Source organism: Lepisosteus platostomus, chromosome 23, assembly GCF_059453375.1.
Source record: "Lepisosteus platostomus isolate fLepPlt1 chromosome 23, fLepPlt1.hap1, whole genome shotgun sequence".
Taxonomy (NCBI): Eukaryota; Metazoa; Chordata; class Actinopteri; order Semionotiformes; family Lepisosteidae; genus Lepisosteus; species Lepisosteus platostomus.
The window spans coordinates 5,290,107-5,309,341 of record NC_142633.1 but is presented as its reverse complement, the minus strand read 5'-3'; the positions used below and the strand labels follow the sequence as shown (position 1 = coordinate 5,309,341).

At 39.1% G+C, this 19,235-nt stretch overlaps 1 long non-coding RNA gene across 1 annotated transcript; it reads right to left on the bottom strand.

The window, feature by feature from the left end:
- Positions 1-6,182: 6,182 nt before the first annotated feature.
- On the bottom strand, positions 6,183-17,782 carry LOC148641897 (uncharacterized). The gene is made up of 3 exons (XR_015929641.1): positions 17,451-17,782; positions 10,851-11,025; positions 6,183-6,370 (listed from the first exon to the last, which is right to left on the bottom strand). It is a non-coding gene; the product is annotated as an uncharacterized LOC148641897 (long non-coding RNA).
- Positions 17,783-19,235: the final 1,453 nt, after the last annotated feature.

Genomic DNA, 19,235 nt, shown 5'->3' with positions numbered 1-19,235 from the left:
TCTCTCCCTTTCCCTCCCACTCACTCCCCAGTTCCCACCTGGCAGGTCATATTAAGCTTGTGCTGAGGCAATATCCCCTGCTTAGAGTAATAATAGGAATTCTGAGCAGCTAAGCAGGGGAGTCAGCTCCCTGCCTGTATAGTGGCTTTACTATTAAGTGAGGGGGGCGGCAGCTGGGGGGGTCTCAACATCCAACATGCAGCTACCCTAGGCCAAATGACAAAAACAATTAGACTTGATGCTTCAAGCACAATTATGGTGTAAACATGATCATTACATTTTGTATTTATGTCTTTATGCACTTTCAATTTAGACTGATTTATCACATTCTCCATGCACTCAAACACTACCTTGGAAGATGCACTTGTTGTCAGAGCTGCATAAATAATTCAACTACAGTATCTGAATTTCTGAGAGGAAGGAATAACACTGACTGAGGCACTAAGCACTTGAAATTTCGAAAGCTACAATTATGTGAAATATGAATCAAGCACAGACTGAAAGATTATAAAAGCAAACACACACTCCATACATGTACGATTTGTTTTAGGTATCATTTGTTAATCAGCTGTAAAAATATTACAAATTACTGGTGAATAGACAGTATGATTAGAATAAGTGAAAATTCATAGTGAGATAGTGGGGTTTGAGGCACCTCCTCAACCAGTTGTTGTAGCTTCTCCTAGTAAATACAACCTGAGGAATTAAGTAAATTGTACGAGACTGTTAGTGTCTTGTTGGGCACAGATGGATCCCCAGCACTTTCATTATGAAGAAAGGCGGGTCAAGAAAGCTCATCTGAATGCAATTCAAGATGTGACACTTCTACAGTACGTAGTCACCACAAAGGAAAAAAAATGGCTGCTAGCTTTTTACAACATTTTTGCAAAAAACATTCATTAACACTTCTATCTTACATTAAAAATAATTCGGTAACACATTTGGTCATATTCTCTCCATACGAGGCCTCAAGTCTTTTTTTAAATAATAATCCTGAATAAAAACAACACATAGTGTTATTTCACAGGTTCAAGGTTCTTATCTCAGAGACTGTTATGGTATCTGTGTTTACTGATGGGGTTTTAATTTAGCTGAAACATTCACAACCCATTATTTTGATCAAAACTACTGTACTACAAAAACATCAATTCTGAGAATCACAAGGGTAGTCTAAAATTTCTCAAGGTCCTTAAACCTTATTAGCAATGAGCAAACTGCCGATAAGGTATGAACAGCCAACTAGAAATACCATACTAACAGAACATAACAGGGATGGTCTCACACAGACAAAACCTCACTGTTGTCTCGATCTCAGACAAAACCATGCTTAGCTAGTGCCGAAAGCAGCACCTAACGCAGATAACAGACTCTCTGGATTACATTAACACCTGTCATCAACAGCAATACATGAAAAGCTCTGTTAGACAACTCTTCGCTTTCACAAGCCAAAGGCAGAATGGACTATATCATATTATCACTGAGAATTTCACACATGCTTCACATATCATTGAAGCATCTGTAACTGGCATGTTTCAGGATTCTCAAACAGTCATAAATAAACAAAGCCAGTCATCTTTACATATTAAAAATAATCTATTTTAAAAATACTCTTCAACACATGCACTTTTTTTTTTCTCCAAATTTCTATATGTATACAGTATATACACGCTGTTTCACAGAATACTGGTATCAAATATTACAGTGACTCAAAAGTCTATCTTAACAATCATTTTAGGTTATTTGCAAATTAATTTAAGGCAATGTTCAACCAGAACTGATGTGGATATTGACTGCAGTTAATGAGTTCTTCTGCTGCAAGTAACTAATCTAATGCAATTTAAATTAAGGTGGATGCTGCACATTGGTGGTGGTGGAGGGGAGTCCCCATTACCTGTAAAGCGCTGTAAAGCTGTAAAGAGTGGAGTGTCCAGAAAAGCGCTATATAAGTGTAAGCAATTATTATAATTATAATTAAAGTAAAAATATTATGGGAATAATAAACTGATAATTACAATTTTTCATGGTATCTTTTCATGACAGAATCAGATAAAAAGTAGGTAACGTGTCTTGGAAACAATTACTGAAATACTAAGGTTTTGATTTAAAAAAAAAGTCTGGAGGAAAACCAGGACAGCTGAAAAAACTGCTGAGCCCTGATGGGGTTTTCACACAGCAAACGTATTGTCCTGAGAAGCTGTTGTAAGGGATTTCAAATGTGGTTTGCACTCTGCCTTACCAAAATATTAGAGAAAGGTCCATTAATGGGAATAATCCAGCACATGGTGTGCACCAAGAGGTGTTTGAAAGCACCAGGTCAGGCCCTTTTCTCAGTGTGGTGCCTGATGTTCATTGTGAAAGACAACAGCAGACCTGGCTGAGGTGCCAATTCTGGGAGGCACAAGGGTTTTTCTATGGAGTGCCGGAAGGATAAAAAAGGAAGTAGCTAACTTTTTGCTTCTCGTGTGGGGCTGTTGAATGAAGACATCTGGGAACAACCCGGAGGTAATGCTGTGACAGGCTGCAGCTGTAGTTGGCGGAGGAGACCAAGGCACTGTGTCGTAAGAACATCAGAAAGGTTAGAAAGGAGAGGAAGCCATTCTGCCTTGTTTGGCAGTTAATATCTTATTAATATGAGAAATTAATCCCGCCATTTTGTGAAAGAAGTCAATTCATCAGCTTTAACTAATTGGCTGGGTAACTTGTTCCATACACCCACAATTCTTTGGGTATAGAAGTACCTCCAGCTCTTGGTTGTAAATACACACACCAGCTCTCAGTGGGGAGGAGAGCAGAGTGATGAAGCCAGTTCATAGATATGGATTATTATGGTAAAGGCCAGAAGGAAATTTGCCCAGGATGCCAGGGTAACACCCCTACTCTTTTCGAGAAACAGCCAGGGATTTTCAATGACCATGGAGAGTCAGGTTTTACATCTCAAAGGCCGGCGCCTTTTTTACAATATACAGTACAGTCCATTCACTGTGCCCACTCATTTCTCCTGATTTATGCTATACTGTTTATTCTGAAGAAATCATTTGAGTCATTTTCTTGATATTTAGTGGGTCAGTGTATTTACACAACACATTTCTAGCATTTATACATTCAAGTCCTTTGACGTAAGTGGTTTAGCATCACTTCTCAGTTCATTTCCTTATGCAACTGAACAAGTGGAAACATTTAACCCCTTATGCCACCCAGCCAAGTGGAAAACAAGCAGTAGCTTATGGGCTGAACCAGACCGGTTCAGAGTGGTCTTCATACTGTCTTCAGCAAACCTCTTGATTCTCCTGTTAGTTACCTTCAGCAGGTAAGGCACTGCCACAATGTGGGCCTCTGTCTTCCTCCTGTACACCCCAAAATCATCAAATATCCTGATGCACACACAGTATAGACAAATAGAACTAACAACACGTGTGTTGCAGGAAAATAACTGAGTCAAAATTACAAACCTATACAGTAACCACAAGCCTGATAAAAATGTCAAATACAATAATGTACTGTACCAATGGAAACATTTCAGTCAAAGTCTGCACAGTGTGTGAATCCATTACTTGAATGACTGTACACGTGTAACAGAAAGTCCCTGCTGGAAAGGTACTGTACAGGCATAAAGGATCACTAGCTGGAGTCAGGAAGTTAAGGCCTGGGCCAATGAATTTCATTCTTTACACTGGACAGGGCTTGATTTAAGGCTAGCTGAGAGAGATGTATGTACCCAAAAACATACATTTAGGAGTGATGCAAAGGGTTTATTTCATGTTGAAAAGAAAAGAGAGAAAACACAATGTTTCAGCTGTGAAGCCTTCTTTAGGTTTGAGAAAGACATGGCAGACAGCAAAGATTAAATAGAACAGGAGAACAAAAGCTGGGAGAGGGGAGGAGGCAGGAGGGGCAGAGAGGGCATTCGGGAAGTGAAAAGTGGAGAGGGGTGAAGAAAGGTGTGAAGTCAAAACCTGCATGAGAATAGAGAAGAGTACAGAAAAATAAATTGGTCATTGAGAGAAGGGGAATGGTGTGAACCTAGTTTCAGGATGAGTTTTGTTTCTGTTGTCTTTCTGATCAGTGTGATCATGGCCATCTGAGGTGAAATGAGAAACTATGGGCTTGCAGAGATCTTTTTTTCACAGCCCTAACGTGTTCTCTGAAGCAGTCTTCTAGTCTCCTTCTGGTTTCCCCAATGTAGATAGCTGGGCATTTTTTGCAGGAGATACAGTAAATTATTATTAATTATAAAATTAAATTAATTATTCATTATTAATCCTTAATTATTAAATTAAAGAGTGATGTCTTATCTAAGTAAGAGGATAAAACAGACAACCTAATTACATCAAGGCAAAACAATGCTGCATCACTGCCATGGATCCAAGAGGGACATCGTGGATATAGCTATCGTTTAGGAGGATTTTGCTGGTCTACAGAGATCTGCATGGAGTACTAGCATAAAGAAGACGTGATGGATGGATTAACACCCTCATTCATTTATTTCCCTTTTTTAAATTATATAATGTTGGCATGCCCAAAGGGGTTGGGCAGCCAGTTGACTTTTTTTTCTCCTTACTAAGTTTTTGGATTCTCTCCTCCGTTGTCTTCTGGTCTATATTCATAAAATGTATGGTTACTTGCATTGGTAAGCGCCTTGGGGCAACCTTGTTGTGAAAGGCGCTATCTAAAAATCGCTATCTAAAATTGAATTGAATTCCTTCAACTTTTTTTCTTCTGTTTAATTAGTTATTGCAAAAGATTCAAGGTAATTGATTATCAAATAATGAATATTACAAATGTATTTTTAATTCTAGGAGTACCACAGTGCACACACTTACGTTTCTGTGCGTTTTGTGCTTTAGTTTGGAACGTTTATCCAAAACTGACATATTTAATCTATTACTGCTCTGTAATTCACAGAAGAGATGACATTATGCTGTATATTTACAGCCATTTAGGGGCTCTAATGACAATCCTTAGCACAATATGAGCACAGCCAGATGGCATTTTTTACATAATGCATTATTGTGACAAGGGAATTTAAGTCTGAGTACAGGGGCAATTTTTTATGCCAAAAGGTATGGGGATCTAGAACAAGAACACCTGCCATGTCATTAATGCTCATGTTGACTAAGGAGCAATGGCACTGTTGCTAAAGATCTGCAACTGTGGCTGGAAGGTTGCTGGTTCATATCCTGCAGCCAGCAGAGGAATCCTACTCCGTTGGGCCCCATAGCAAGGCCCTCAACCCCAGCTGCTCAAGGGGTGCCATATAAATGGCTGACCCTGCGCTCTGACCCCAAGCTTCTCTCTCCCCGTCTGTGTGCCTGTGTGTCTCATGGAGAGCAAGATGAGGTATGCAAAAAGACAAAATCCTCATCCAAAAAACTATATATGGCTAATAAAATTATCTAAAAGATCTATCCATCAAATGGCCATCTCTTGTTTTTTACACGTTTTCCAAGCCTATGTTCTACTAAACGTAATATTCACAACCGTTTTAACAAATGGTAAGACTATTCCACCCACTTCAAATATTTCAATGTTTCTTAGGCAGATTTTCTTGTCGATTCCTTGTTTGGAAAACCTGGTCCAGGAGTGCTGGGGCTCTGGGTTCAATGCCTGGGGTCCTATAGGTGCTCTGGTTTCCTCCAAAAGCATACTGGTAAGTCAACTGGAATCTGGGAGAAGTGGCTCTGGTGTGAGTGTGTGTCTGTGCCTGCTCATCCAGTACCCTGCCTTGCCCTATTGCTTGCCGGGATAGACATCAGCTCCTCTGCAAATTCATCCCTAAATTGGATGAAGTGGTTACAAAATCAATAGATGTAGCCTAAGGAGAAAGCACTACCTACTGTACTGCTCCACCAATACCATTTAAATCAACAACCTAGTTTTTCTTCCAGCTCTTGCCTTCCAGTACTGACCAGGCCCAACCTTGTGCTCCTGAGATCTGTGGGATCGGGCTACAAGGACAGGGAGTTGGTAATGAGAATATTTTTTATAACATTTTCTGTAAAAGGCCAAATATTTTGTGACTCATAATACTGTTTTACAATATTTTGTAAAACTGTGTGAATCTAGAAGCAAAAATACTTCAGTTTTGTTGTACGTTAATCTATACTTCACCAAAATCTGAGATTTATAACATACTCACTTCGCGCACAATTTAATTGTTTAAATGTTTTATTAACTTAACTTCTATTTGGAGTCTGCTCTTGGGTGTTTTTATAGAGTTAGCATGTCCCGTTTGTATTTTTGTGTCTTTTTCAACAACAAAAAAATTGTATTCCCCTGGGTTCGTCCCTAAGTGGAAATTGTCTGGCCTCCCCAGCTCATTAGTCTTCCATGAGTAGAGATGCTCTGATGCCTTATTCCCCTCCAGCCAAGTCTGTTTCGGGGACCACACATAATGACAATGTTATTAACATTTATATTTGTTCCACTCTGACAGATTATGTCATTCACTGCTTCATCCAATTCAGGGTCATGAGGGAGCCTATCCTGGCAAGCGACAGGCGCAAGGCAGGGTGCACCCTGGACAGGACACCAGTCTATCACAGGGCACAGACACACTCACACCTGGGCCACTTTTCCCAGAAGCCATTTAGCCAGATCACCTGGAGGAAACTTATTCCTCCAGGGAAAGCAGATGCCACACAGGTCTGGCACAGAACCCAGGATCTCTTTGCTGCAAGACAGCAATGCTAACACTGCATCACCATGTCACCCCACAGTATCTCATATCTCTTTAATTATGTATAGTATGACTATTCCTTTGACTTTTTCTCAAGGGAATGTGCTCTTAGAGGGCCTGTGAAAATTCTCTGTACTATAAAGGAAATGTAAACCAATAAGTAAATTAACACAAATAAGTTTAATTTAATTGGCGAATACATTTACCACTGCTCAGAGCAGACACAGCAGTACCCCCTACACAGTAGTATCAGGTATTCTGCCACTACAGAATTTTACACTATATGGGTTTTAATAGGTGACATCACTTCTGAAGGTCGGCTCAGCGCCACTGTGCACCAAATGTGCCATGCTGTTACAAAAACAGTACTATGAGGTCACAGCAATGTTCAAATCAGAGTAAGATAAGTAAAGACATTTGCACGCAAGTTTTCTTACTGACATGCTTTTCTACAGACACGCATGCTTTGGTTATACAATTATCCTTGCATAGGACTTAATCTAAGAGAGATTGATTAATAACATGCAAATGAAGATAAGCTTGAGGATGCCAGTCTGCCTGAGGTCGTGGGAAAAACTCTGTACAGCCAGCCCTGTGTGTCCGGCCTTCTGACAGGCCGGGGCTGGTGTCTGCCTGCTACTGAGACCAAACAGCAGCAGCAGCGGAACGACTGCTAATGCAAAGTTTATAAAAACACTTAACCTTCGAGGACTTTAATTTAACACATCCTGAGGGAGCCATTGGCTTACCAGGGGAAAGAATTACTGCTCTGTGCAAGCAGTCAACAAAAATATTGAAAATATTTTGAAAAGAAAAAAAGAGAAGCTAAACTGGGACTTTGGTAGGTAGCTTAATTTACAGTTTCTTTTGCTCCAGAAATCTTCATTTCAAAACACCCCCGGGGAAGTATTTTTTGTTTTTTTAACAAATTTTATAGCCTGTGCTCATCATCCTTTGCCAAAGACTGAAAACCAGGAGAAACGTGCTGCATACTTTACAGTTCACGCTTGTAGCTGCAGGGAGAAGTGAACTTGTAGAGCTCCTTTCTTCCTGATGTGACTTCTCTTGCTTTCCAGTATTTCTTTATTGCAAACTGACCCAGGAATAACCCATAATTAAGGGAGTTCATGCATGTCTGCAATTTCTATCTGCAGTGGCTATACTTGCATGCCGGCCAATACCGACTGGGTTTTACAATGGCTACTTTTCAAAATTTCGATCAGCACGTAAATTGGGAATATAGGACGTGTGAGAGCAAATCAGAATGCTGGTTTTTGGAACGTGCAGTCTCGTCAGTGCTTCAGGCAGTCCTCAAAAGGCACATTTCCACTACTGGAGCAACCAGCCTTGCAATTGAGATGAAAAGAAAAGGGGAAATACATAATTGCTCTGAATCTGTGATGTATATTTTAAAAGTCCAGTACAAAAGCTAAAGCAATTAGAACAGATTATATCCAATTACAGTTAAGGTAGAGGGCAGTGGTTATAAAGTATGCAGAACTTTTCAAAACCCATGAAACATTCTGAGATTTAGCACAGCTACTGGACAGTTCCTGGATTCCAGGTTTGATTCTGAACTATAGCAGTGTCTGTGTGGAGTTTGCATGTTCTGTTTACGTGGGTTTTTGTCTATTTTTCCAAAACACTTACTACAAAAGACAATGGCTAAATTAATTAATGTCTATAAAATGTCCATGTGTGCCCTGTGACGGACTGGTGTCCCATCCAGATATGGGACAGCCCAAATCTTGTCTTGTGCCCTGTGATACCTGGAAGCCCAGGGGGTTACAGAAACACTTCAATACTTCACTTCAATCGACAATTGATTTTCTCATAATGGGTGCATGGACCTACAGTACGGAAGACAACTAAACCCATTAAATGTTTTGTTTTTATAGTAATCTATTGCAATAAAGAATTTATGGTCAATATAGGTTAATTGAGGAACATATCAGCTATACATTAGTCACTTTACTTGTTATATACTTTGTCTGAAATACTGATTGATGACAATTCAATATAATGAAATTGTGTGCAGTTAATGCGTCTGTTTTGGGCAGATGCCTGTTTCACTCAGAAATAAGCTGTCAGTCAGCAGTAATGGCCAAATCATTAATCAAGAAACAAAACGACATTATAATTCCACTACCCTGCTCTTATATAAAGCCAGAGGAAAATATATTAACCAGAGGTGGTATTATTATTTCAAAAGAATGAAATGAATGTGGCTTTGATAAGCCTTTTATACATCAGCATTATCTTGCAGTGACTTAATTAGGTAAATCCTTACACTTATAAAACATGATAAATTATGACTTTTTGCCCATGAGAGCTCAAAAGAATTTTGAGGAAGTTTTACATTTGTTCCACAGAGAGAAAAATCACATTTTCATATCAGGTTTTAAAATCCCTTCCAGCAGGAGTCAGACACGTCAAGTGCTAAAGGCAAATTAAATGTCAAAGGCTTAAAAAGGTCTTTCTCTAACTACTGTATCTGGTGGCTCTTCTCTCTGCTGCTGGCCAGGGAGGCAAAGCGAGCAAACACAGAAGGTTCCTTCATCTTCCTTCAGCTATTTTTAGTTCAATAACCTTGGCAAATGTTGCTCTTCCAATTCATAGACGTTCAGGTGTTAGTGTGATTAAAGCCACATGGGGACTCTCACGTCTGACAGTCTTCTGCTGATATGAGGCCTATGCTTGAAGCGAGAGGGCACACAGGAGATAAAGTGCATGACTGCCAAGGCTAAACATGCTTAGAAAGGCCAGCAGTCAGAGCCTAACCTGTAGAACAATGTACAGTATTTTTCAGTCCTCTAGGTTATCTGTTTTAAGTTGTTTGTAAGGAAACAAATGAAACTGTCTATCTCATTATTCAGTTAAAACCAATAAATTATAACTCCTTTTGACATTTAAGCTTTAGCATTAAAGAAACTACAACAGCAACACACCCTGCTTATGAAGACCATTGTTTTCGCCAAGCCTGCTCTGGCATCTGTTATTTGTGTTATTTGGGCAGACAGATCAGATGCAATACATTTTAATGCACTGTTTATTTCTCACTCTTAAATGGGCACAAACCTTGGACCTACCACTGTCCAGTCACAGACAGACCTAGAAGCTCAGCCTTTGAACAATCTTCCCGATCTATAATTGCACATTTGTGCAAAAGGGTGGCAATTCTCAAATCTTTCATTGATTTCTTCATACATTTAATTTGCAGGAGACTTACTCAGATAAGATGACAGATAAGCTAGACAGTTAACAAACCTTCATGAAGAAGACAAATTCTTAAGGTCGATATTTCATTACAGCACATTCTCCAAATCTACAGCACAACCATGAAAAATTAAAATTCCAATTCCCAAAAAACAGAATAATAAATCAATAAGAGTGAAAGTTGTATATCCCCCTGTTCTACATACAGATAATCCATAATAACTGCCACTTCAGATTCTCTGTGGTTTATAACAGAAGCTATAAAGTTTTCTCAAGTAATTTTCTGCCTGTAATTTAGGTGTTAAGATTTTTCAAGTTCAAGTTTATTGTCATACAGTATGTACTTGAGTGCAATGCAATGCTAACTTATATGTTTTCCTCACACAACAAATGACATAACATTGATATAGAAAATGCCATAACAATTCTTGGAGACGGAAACAGTGGAGTAGCAAGAAATTTAACCAGCATTTAGAAAGTAGCTGTGTGCAAAATTTAGCAGTGGCAGTATTTTCAGTACAGTGCAAAATACAAGTAGTGGCAGTCTTTTGAGCTCAGTGTGAAACACAGGGGTGTCAGGAGGGGAGGGTTAAGAGGAGGAGTTTAGGAGTCTAATGGCTATGGGATACAAGCTTTCTTTGGACCTACAGGTCCGGTTTTTATACTCCTAAATCTTCTGCCAGAAGGTAGAGGAGAGAAAGGTGCCCTGGGTGGAATATTCCCTGGTTGGGTTTGGTCTTTGATTCTATTATTTGCCGTTCTGAGGCAGCGTGTGATGAAGATGGTCTAAATGGCAGGGAATTCTATACCAGTGATGGCCTCAGCTGTCTCCACCACCTCCTGAATTTTTTTTTACGTTCCTGAGCTGAGCAATTGGCATACCGAACTGTAATGCATCCATGGAGAATACTTTCTAGACCACACCTGTAGAAATGTGTTAGTGCTTGTGAACACATACCAAATCTCCTGAGTCTCCTGAGGAAGTAGAGGCGCTGGTGTGCTCTCGAGATGACTTCGTCTATGCGATGGGACCAGGTCAGGTCGTTGGTAATGTGAACACCCAGGAACTTGAACCTGCTGACCATCTCCTCAGTAACCCCATTGATAGAGACAGGAGTGTGGCCTCCTCCTTGCTTCTTGAAATCAACAACCCGCTCCTTAGATTTGCTGACTTTGAGAGAGAGGTTGTTGTCCTGGTACCATACCACCAGATCCTTAACCTCATTCCTGTGTTGTGTTGTTTGTGATCAGACCTACAATGGTGTGTCGTCAGCAAACGCAAGGATGGTGCTGGACCTGTGTCTAGCCACAATCATAGGTGAACAGGGATTAGAGCAAGGCACTAAGCACACAGCCCTGGAAGGCTCCTGTGTTGAGGATCAGAGTGAAGGAGATGTCGTTGCTTATTCTCACAGATCGAGGTCTGCCCATTGGGAAGTCCAGGATTTTTCCATAATCATGTTACTGTACCTTCTTTGAGACAATTGTTTCACTTTCCAATGGCATCCAAAAATAGTTTGTGCTTTGAAGTGGAATGGGGTAAGGTGGGTGGGGAGTGGAAGGAAGATGTAGATCAATTTTTAAAAAATCACTGCTTGTAACAAGATAAAATATGTCAAAAATCACATTAGGACATTATTTTCTTATACAGTTATTAATACATTTTTCAAATTTTTAAAAATGCACCTTTAGAATACACCTTAATGGTAGATAGTAAATTCTCCATTAGAAAGACAGGCAACCAATTTACTAAACTACTGAGTGTACATTTCTTTAGAAATGACCCACACAATGCCCTGCATGGCTATGTAATGGGCAAGGGCAAATACTATATAATACCTTGTATTGGTCAGCAATGTCCCAGGACTTGTTATGTAATGAATATGCCAAGGACATTCCAAGCAAAAATGTCCAGTAGGGTCAGCAACCCCCAGAAATGACAGGAGCTGAATCCTCAGTGATTACACCCGATCCCTCAGGAACAGCTGAGTCAGCTCACTGGAGAAAGGAGCCAGGGTCAAGCCTGCATCACCAAGAACTGTGGACTAGTGTGAACCCACAGGAAGAATGACTCACTGTTCTTGAGACATGCTTTGACATCGTAAAATCATACCATTGGAGTCCCAACAGTTAAGTGAGAAGAACCCAATTCGATTGCAAATTGATCTGAGGTTCTTATCCAGACATTTTGTTAAAGAAGTCAGGGTATCAGCAAAAGCTGACACATTGCCCCTATCTCCCACAATCCTCTGTGTAAATAACCTCCTCCTATTCTCAGTCATAAAAGCCCTTCCTCTTCGTTTTAACTTGCATGCTTGAATCACTGATCCTGAAGAAATCCATTGAGTTGATGTGAATCACGTATTCGATTTTCAATCAAAATTAATTTGTTTTAGCCTTAAGACATTCTCTGAAGCTCAGCAGTGCATCCGATCACTCTTCTCAGAAACAGAGCAGTAATATATAAACGTGGTGACTCAAATTGTGTACTGTATAACATTCTAATTATACTATGCATTGAACAATATTAACAGCATCTCTTGGGAAAAATTCTAAACTTTTAAAAGCATATTATAATAATGTTGCCTCTTGTGATTTTGCCACATTTTGTGGAAGAGAAAAGGGACAAATCAACATGACACCTTAAGTGTTTTAATTTTATATCTACAATTGATTTCCTACCTGCGTGTAATCCACTGCTTGTGTATACTGTACATTCAATGCCATCAATATCCTGTCGTGCATATTGGCCTTTTGAATTTACCTTGCTACTGTACCTACAGAGGTTGCTACTCTGTTGGTGTCATATATAAATAAACAGTTATTAACCATAATCAAGATCATTGAAATAAATTAGGAAGAGTAGCGGTTGAATTGCACTAATTACATCACTCCAACTTGAAAAATCTCAAATTCTTTGCTCTGACCATTACGCTATTCATGCCATGGACTCATCAATACACACCTCTTACATTTTTGTGAGCATTTTACTGTAAGTGAGCAAAGAATGGATCGTTTAGAAAATACCCAGAAATGGCATCTCTGACATTTGTTGTAAAATGGTGCTTTGATGTATACCAAGTGATTTTGCAGCACATGATAATTATTGGAAAGGTTAAAAGGAAGGGTGGCATGGTGGTGCAGTGGTTAGCATCGTTGCTTCTCAACACTGGGGCCCTGGGTTTAGTCCTAGACCTTGGGTACTATCTGTGTGGAGCTTGTAAGTTCTCCATTTGTTTTCTTGGATTTCCTCTGTGTGCTCCCACTTACTCCCACAGCCCAAAGACATACTGTCAGGTTAACTGGCTTCTAGAAAAACAGGCCCTGGTGTGAGTGTATGCATGTCTGTGTGTGTGCGCTGTTAGGCTGCCTGGGACTCACTCCCAACCCTATTATGAATAAAGCAGTCAGAAAATGGATGGATTAAAAAGAAGATCCCTGTCATGTAAGATTTGTCAACGATTTCACAGGTAAAGCAGTCCTTTCATGAAGAAAGGTCGATGGATAGAAAAAAAACAATTAATCCAGCTATGGTACTGTACTTTGAAAATCGAAACTGACTGTGGGCAAATCGGTGATTTGCGCAAATAGGCGCCTTTGGTTTCTCTGTTTGTGTTCTTGGAAAGCTATAACCAAATAAGTCCTGGAAACATATTTACTTCAAACATAATCATCTCAACAGCAAGTCATATACAACTATGTAATCTGTGGCTGCTATTTGTAACAAAACTATCTGTCAATAAACCACACACAGTAAACACCTCCCTCAGACAAAACATACACAATGATTAATAAATATTAGATATATCTAAACAGGCCTTTTCAGGACACTTCACATTTAATTCACCATATGAGCATTAAATAGTCCAGAATAAGAACCTCCACTGCACTTCTAAAATATACAGTACATTCAGTACCTTATTAGAAATGCAATAATGTATTCATGAAACGTGGCATGAGGCCATATTGGAAAGCACTGTTGAGTTTCATTTAGGCATCTCTGACTGAAATAACATTCCCAAAGTCACGTCTCTGTACAATCTACACTATGCAATGCATAAAACTTAGCTGGACAAACAAAGAGACTAACATAAGAAAAATCAAAAATGCTCTTTGGTAGGGTGTCTCAGAATCCAATATTTACAGTAAAAATGCACCAAAAAAATCTGCTGAAAGACACTTTGCCTGCAGAAACTGGGTACTAGCCCTGATTGAGAATATTTAGGTTGGCAACCTTACGTCCCCAACACGACCAGGCTTGGCAAATTGTCAGGCCCAAGCTGACCTCAAATAAAAACAAATCCAGGCATACAGACCTGCTCTTTCTCAGTTCAATAATGCCATGTCAAAAGAAAAGCTAAACCTTTGAAAAGGGGGAAAAAATGGAGTAATAGCCCTAAACCAAAAATTACCAACAAAATTCAACAACAGGCTCAAAATACTTGCAAACTGTATTTTTTGAGAGATGTTCTAAGACTTCTGGTCACTTTGGTTGCGCTTGAATGAAAAGTGATTGCTTTTCTACTACTGTAATTATTTTGTAGAACAAGGCAGCAGTGTCCTGGTCACATTTTCTGAATGGCACCTTTGCATGTAACAGCAGGAGCTCCACACAGGAAACCGCAGGGGCTGTTTTCTCTTGAACATCACAGGGGCCATGTGTAGGTCATCCCAACTCATTTTGGGAAGGACCTAAGCAAACATGTTACATGTTCAGAAGTTAAAAGAAACAGTGTTTCCAGGTCCATAAATAGTGCATACCTTGGCCTAATTTGGAAGAGAACCAACAATTATTTTGGCTGCCTTTTTGTCACGGTAAAAACACATTTGAACAAATGCTCATAAAAATAGATACATTTGCTGCATAGTTCTAGCCTTCCGTAGCAGGACAGAACAATTCCGCTTATATGTAGGGGTTTCTAGAATCCTCTAATTTACGTTACAAAAACCTGCAACCCAGAGTTTCTCAATCGTGGTCCTTGTGACCCCACAACTGGTTTTTCGCTCCAGCATAGAAAACTGTTTCCTTGAAGACAATGATTTTATTGAGGTGACTTGGCAGTTTATACCAAATCTTAAGAAATCAATTTTAGCCATAACCTACTGGTATGTCTTTCAACTGCGGGAGAAAATTGGAGCACATGGAGGACACCCACAAGTACACAGGGAGAACATACAAACTCCACACAGACAGCACCACAGGTCTAGAATTTAACCCAAGGCCCCAGCACACAAGGCAGCGATGCTAACCACTCATTTTAACTCAACTTCTGCTATTTCTCTCACCGTATTCTTCATCCAGTTGGAAAAAACTACGATTTACAGGTCACTGATTTTTCATGTGGTGAAAATGCAACATTAGAATAAAAGTAAAGTTCATATTTGCTTAGTTAAGAGTAAGATCTTCACAATTCCTCCCATGCAGAGAAGTCAGCTGCATCAAAAGGTCAGCTGATCGGCGCAGGGACTTCTGCACTACTGTACATTCTGTGCTGTTACTCCACTGTAACACTCTCTTTTCTCACACTACGAGTATCTGTTACACTCTTACACAATGAAAAGCCTGTTCTCACACTGAACTACTCTCACATTCTTAAAGGCTATGGCTTGAGTGCACTATTTCCAACTTTAGCTGCTTGAGTCATGAAGGACAGATTATTGATTTATGACTAATCAATTACTGAATCATAAAGACTGATTCTGGCCAAAAGTCCTGATTGTTTGATGTTTGCTGCCCTCCTTGTTAGAGGAGTCAATTGTTTGAACTGGTCTAAACTCCCTTCTTCCCACCAGCACCCAAACCCCACTAGATGGAGTGAAGTAATTTGTTTTGGCTGCTGTTAAAAACATGTCCAACACAGTACAATAGCAGCCCTGCTGTTTCAGGGACGTTCACTAAGAAACTTTACTTTGTCATTTAAGCAGCCAGATCAAAAACTACCAACACAAAGTATCAGTTCAATAGTTTAATATCTCAAGGCCTCCACTGCCAGAATAATGAAAGTTTCACTTCTCTGTTTCATTAAATTCAGATTTTAATTACAGGAGAAAGGCTGTGATGTATTTATCGGTTTTCAGATGAGAGGCCATCTGTCAGAAGGTATCACTAAGGAAACAGTGCTTAAATTAGGAACAACAGGCGAGGGAGGGGGTGTCTTTGCCCATTGTCATAAGAAGTGGTCCTGTTTATAAATAGATGTGTTCTCCTTCTTAAAATATTTGCGAGGATGTCATACCTCTTTTAACAAAACAGTGGGAGTCAATATGATCAAGAATGAGCTACCCCCATGCTGGCAGTCTGTTCGAGTCCTCTGTTTAGGCGAGGGAAAGTAATAGAGATCTGTCTCCACCCTTGTCCTATGGTCTAACAACTTCAATCAAGCTTACCCAGGATTTGTTCATATTTAGGTTGTTTTTATAATCAACAGCTTTATTTCACAAATGTGTTATGTATAATAATCGGGTTTTCCAAATTCCATGACTGTGAACTCCTATGCTACAAAATATGAGCCACAAACCATCCTGTTCCCCTCCTGAGTGCAAATACTGGCATTTTAAATGACCTGCATTTCCTTAAACCTTTCCAATTTCCTATGACTTGAAATCTAAGAATAGGCTTCCTGCTAGCTTTTGAAAAAGCAATAATATTTAAAAAAAAACCACACAGAGTGCTCACCACTTCGAATTCCATTCTGCAGGCCTACCAACATTTTGAAAAAGAAATGCTGAAAAAAATACAATTTATTTATCATATCATAGAAATTATTACTTAAACCTTTTTATAATACATGCATATACAAGCTGAAAACCCTTATTTTGCTTATGGCCTTTCTTATATTCTGAAATACAATTCTGCAAACACTGAAGTAATAATAATTATAATTTTTTTTAAACCATTATTTTATATAGCACCTTTAAAGGTGGCTTCTCAAAGCGCTTTACAGAATGACAACAACAATCAATAAAAAGAATACACAAGATAAAACACAATTACAATATACAGAGGAGACAGTGGACGGTGGTACTAAGAAAAGCAGAGGGGTGACAAAGGGAACCAGTAAAGTAAAGGCTCTTCTAAAGAAGGTTTTGAGTCTGGATTTGAAGGGGTTTAGAGAAGGTGCAATACTGAAATACACTGAAGTACTGGAACTTCATAAATGTGAATGCTAACTTTAAGAAATAAAATGTGAATTTCTCATCTGGAATACTCATTTGACATTGATATGAATAACACAGTTCACAATGAGAGTACTGAGTCTTTTATTGTACTGTTTTAATTATGTTTTAAGTAATGTTACTGTTTTCTTGCTCCTTGTGAGCAAGTTGGGCCTTTGCACTTTTTTAGCAGCACTCTGTTTCAGAATTAAAAATGCTACAGTGTGATTGCTTTGGTTATATTTTAAATCAATAGAGAGGACAACACATGCTGTACAAACAGAACAGAAACGACAGATGAACTACAAACGCCGTCCTAGCAGTGCTGTATTTTTCGTTTAGTGAGGAAAAAGACATTAATTTCAATACATACCAGGTAATCAGCCAACAGCATTTCAGTTACTTCCGTTTCAGGTTTCAGAGGTTGCAGCAGTAGGCTTATAGCTGCCGTATATTTCAAATTTGCGATATGAGAATCTGCATTGACAGATGTCTGGTATTTAAATAGTAATCAATTTCTACAGTTCTGCTTCAGCATTGTAACGTGTTATATCTTACAACTTGTAAAACGTGAACGAATAAAAACGTGTGCATAGCGGGGATCTAGTCTTCCTCCGTGTTGTATTACAATGTAACTGACATCCCCTTATTTGGCACTAGTGAAATGAGAGTGACTTCTTTATGTCTGAAATTAACCTGGTGGAGTGAGCAGAGAGCCGCAGTTTTAATACAGAGTCTTTAGTAATTACAATAGTAATGTGCTGGAACTACCAAACGAGAAGCTGCTTCAAGTGGCCAATTCTTCAGCCGGAATTCCAGCTGTAACGCCTATAGTGACACCTAGCTGTTAGTCCCAGAACTGCAGATTCTGAGCGCAGGTACAGCAAGTATAGCTACTGTAGCCTCACGGGTTGCCTTTATTTGTTTCCCAAACGTCACAATTGCAATGAAGTTTGAAACTCTATTTTTGTGCACACGACGGGGGATTAAAAATACTGTGAGCCAGAGTAGTTTGATAACTAATAACACAAAAAATCGGTAATGATGAAACAAGTTTGGTTGTATTAAGTTGAAGTCTTGACTGAACTCCTGATTGTTTCTTGTTTATTTGCAATGGGAACACACACTGACAGGGGATTCTGATGTCTCCAGTGTTGTCTCTGGACTTTCCTCACCTCTTGTACAGAAGGTGCTGACAAACAGGATTTTAGCATCAAACATCTGTTTTTACTGCCTGAAACAAAAGCAATATGCACCGCTGAAATTTTAATCATTTGTTAAAAAAGAAAAGTGCAAAAGGTGTAGCTAAGTTTTCTCCTTGTGCACAGAGATGACAAAAACAGTAATAGTAGTTATCATTTGAAGGAGATGAGTCACCTGACAACAAACACCAAATACCTGAAACCCCCAATATACAGAATGTTTAGAGAAGAAAATGATTGCATTGGTAAAGTATGTCAGCACAACATGAATGTGAATCTTGAGAAGAACAAGGAAGGTTGACATCACCAATGAGCAAAAAAGATATTGAGAGTGATTACCGAAGCAATTCCCTTCCTAGCTGTCATCTCTGTCTGTAGCACAGACAGAACCTCTAAACACCAAAACCACTTAACAGCTCACAATGGGCATCTTAAGGTCAACTTTCCTTCTGTTAAGGTGAGGTCTGGCATTGTAGGTAGAGATGTGTAAACATTGCAGAAGTCACTTCCAGTGATTGCTGAAGTAAACAATCCCATAAAAGCCATCTATTTTTTGTTGCAAGATAAAATAAAATTATGCAGTGTTAAAACAAATGCTGGAAAACCAGATTTCCAACTGATTACAGTTTAGCTGTACTTTTTTTTGTCTGAATTTATTCTCCTGACCGCAAAAAAACCCATATATCTCAGGGGTCCATTTGAGGAGTGATTGGAATAGATAGTGTTTGCTGAAATACTGACATAAGCACCAAAATCGGTTTCAGATGTACTTTTCTGTTTAAAAGTGTCAGTGTTCTGTCACGTTATTTGGCTTAGTAGAAGAGTGGTGAGCAAAGATATCAGGACAAAGTTTAATAAAGAAATACTAGACCCTGTGACTGTTTAACTAATCCAAATTGTTTTTAAAAAATGGGGGGCTCACTACACCATCTGCCAATTATTTTTAATGCCCATTTTCTCAAAATGTAGTATACATTTCCCAGTCC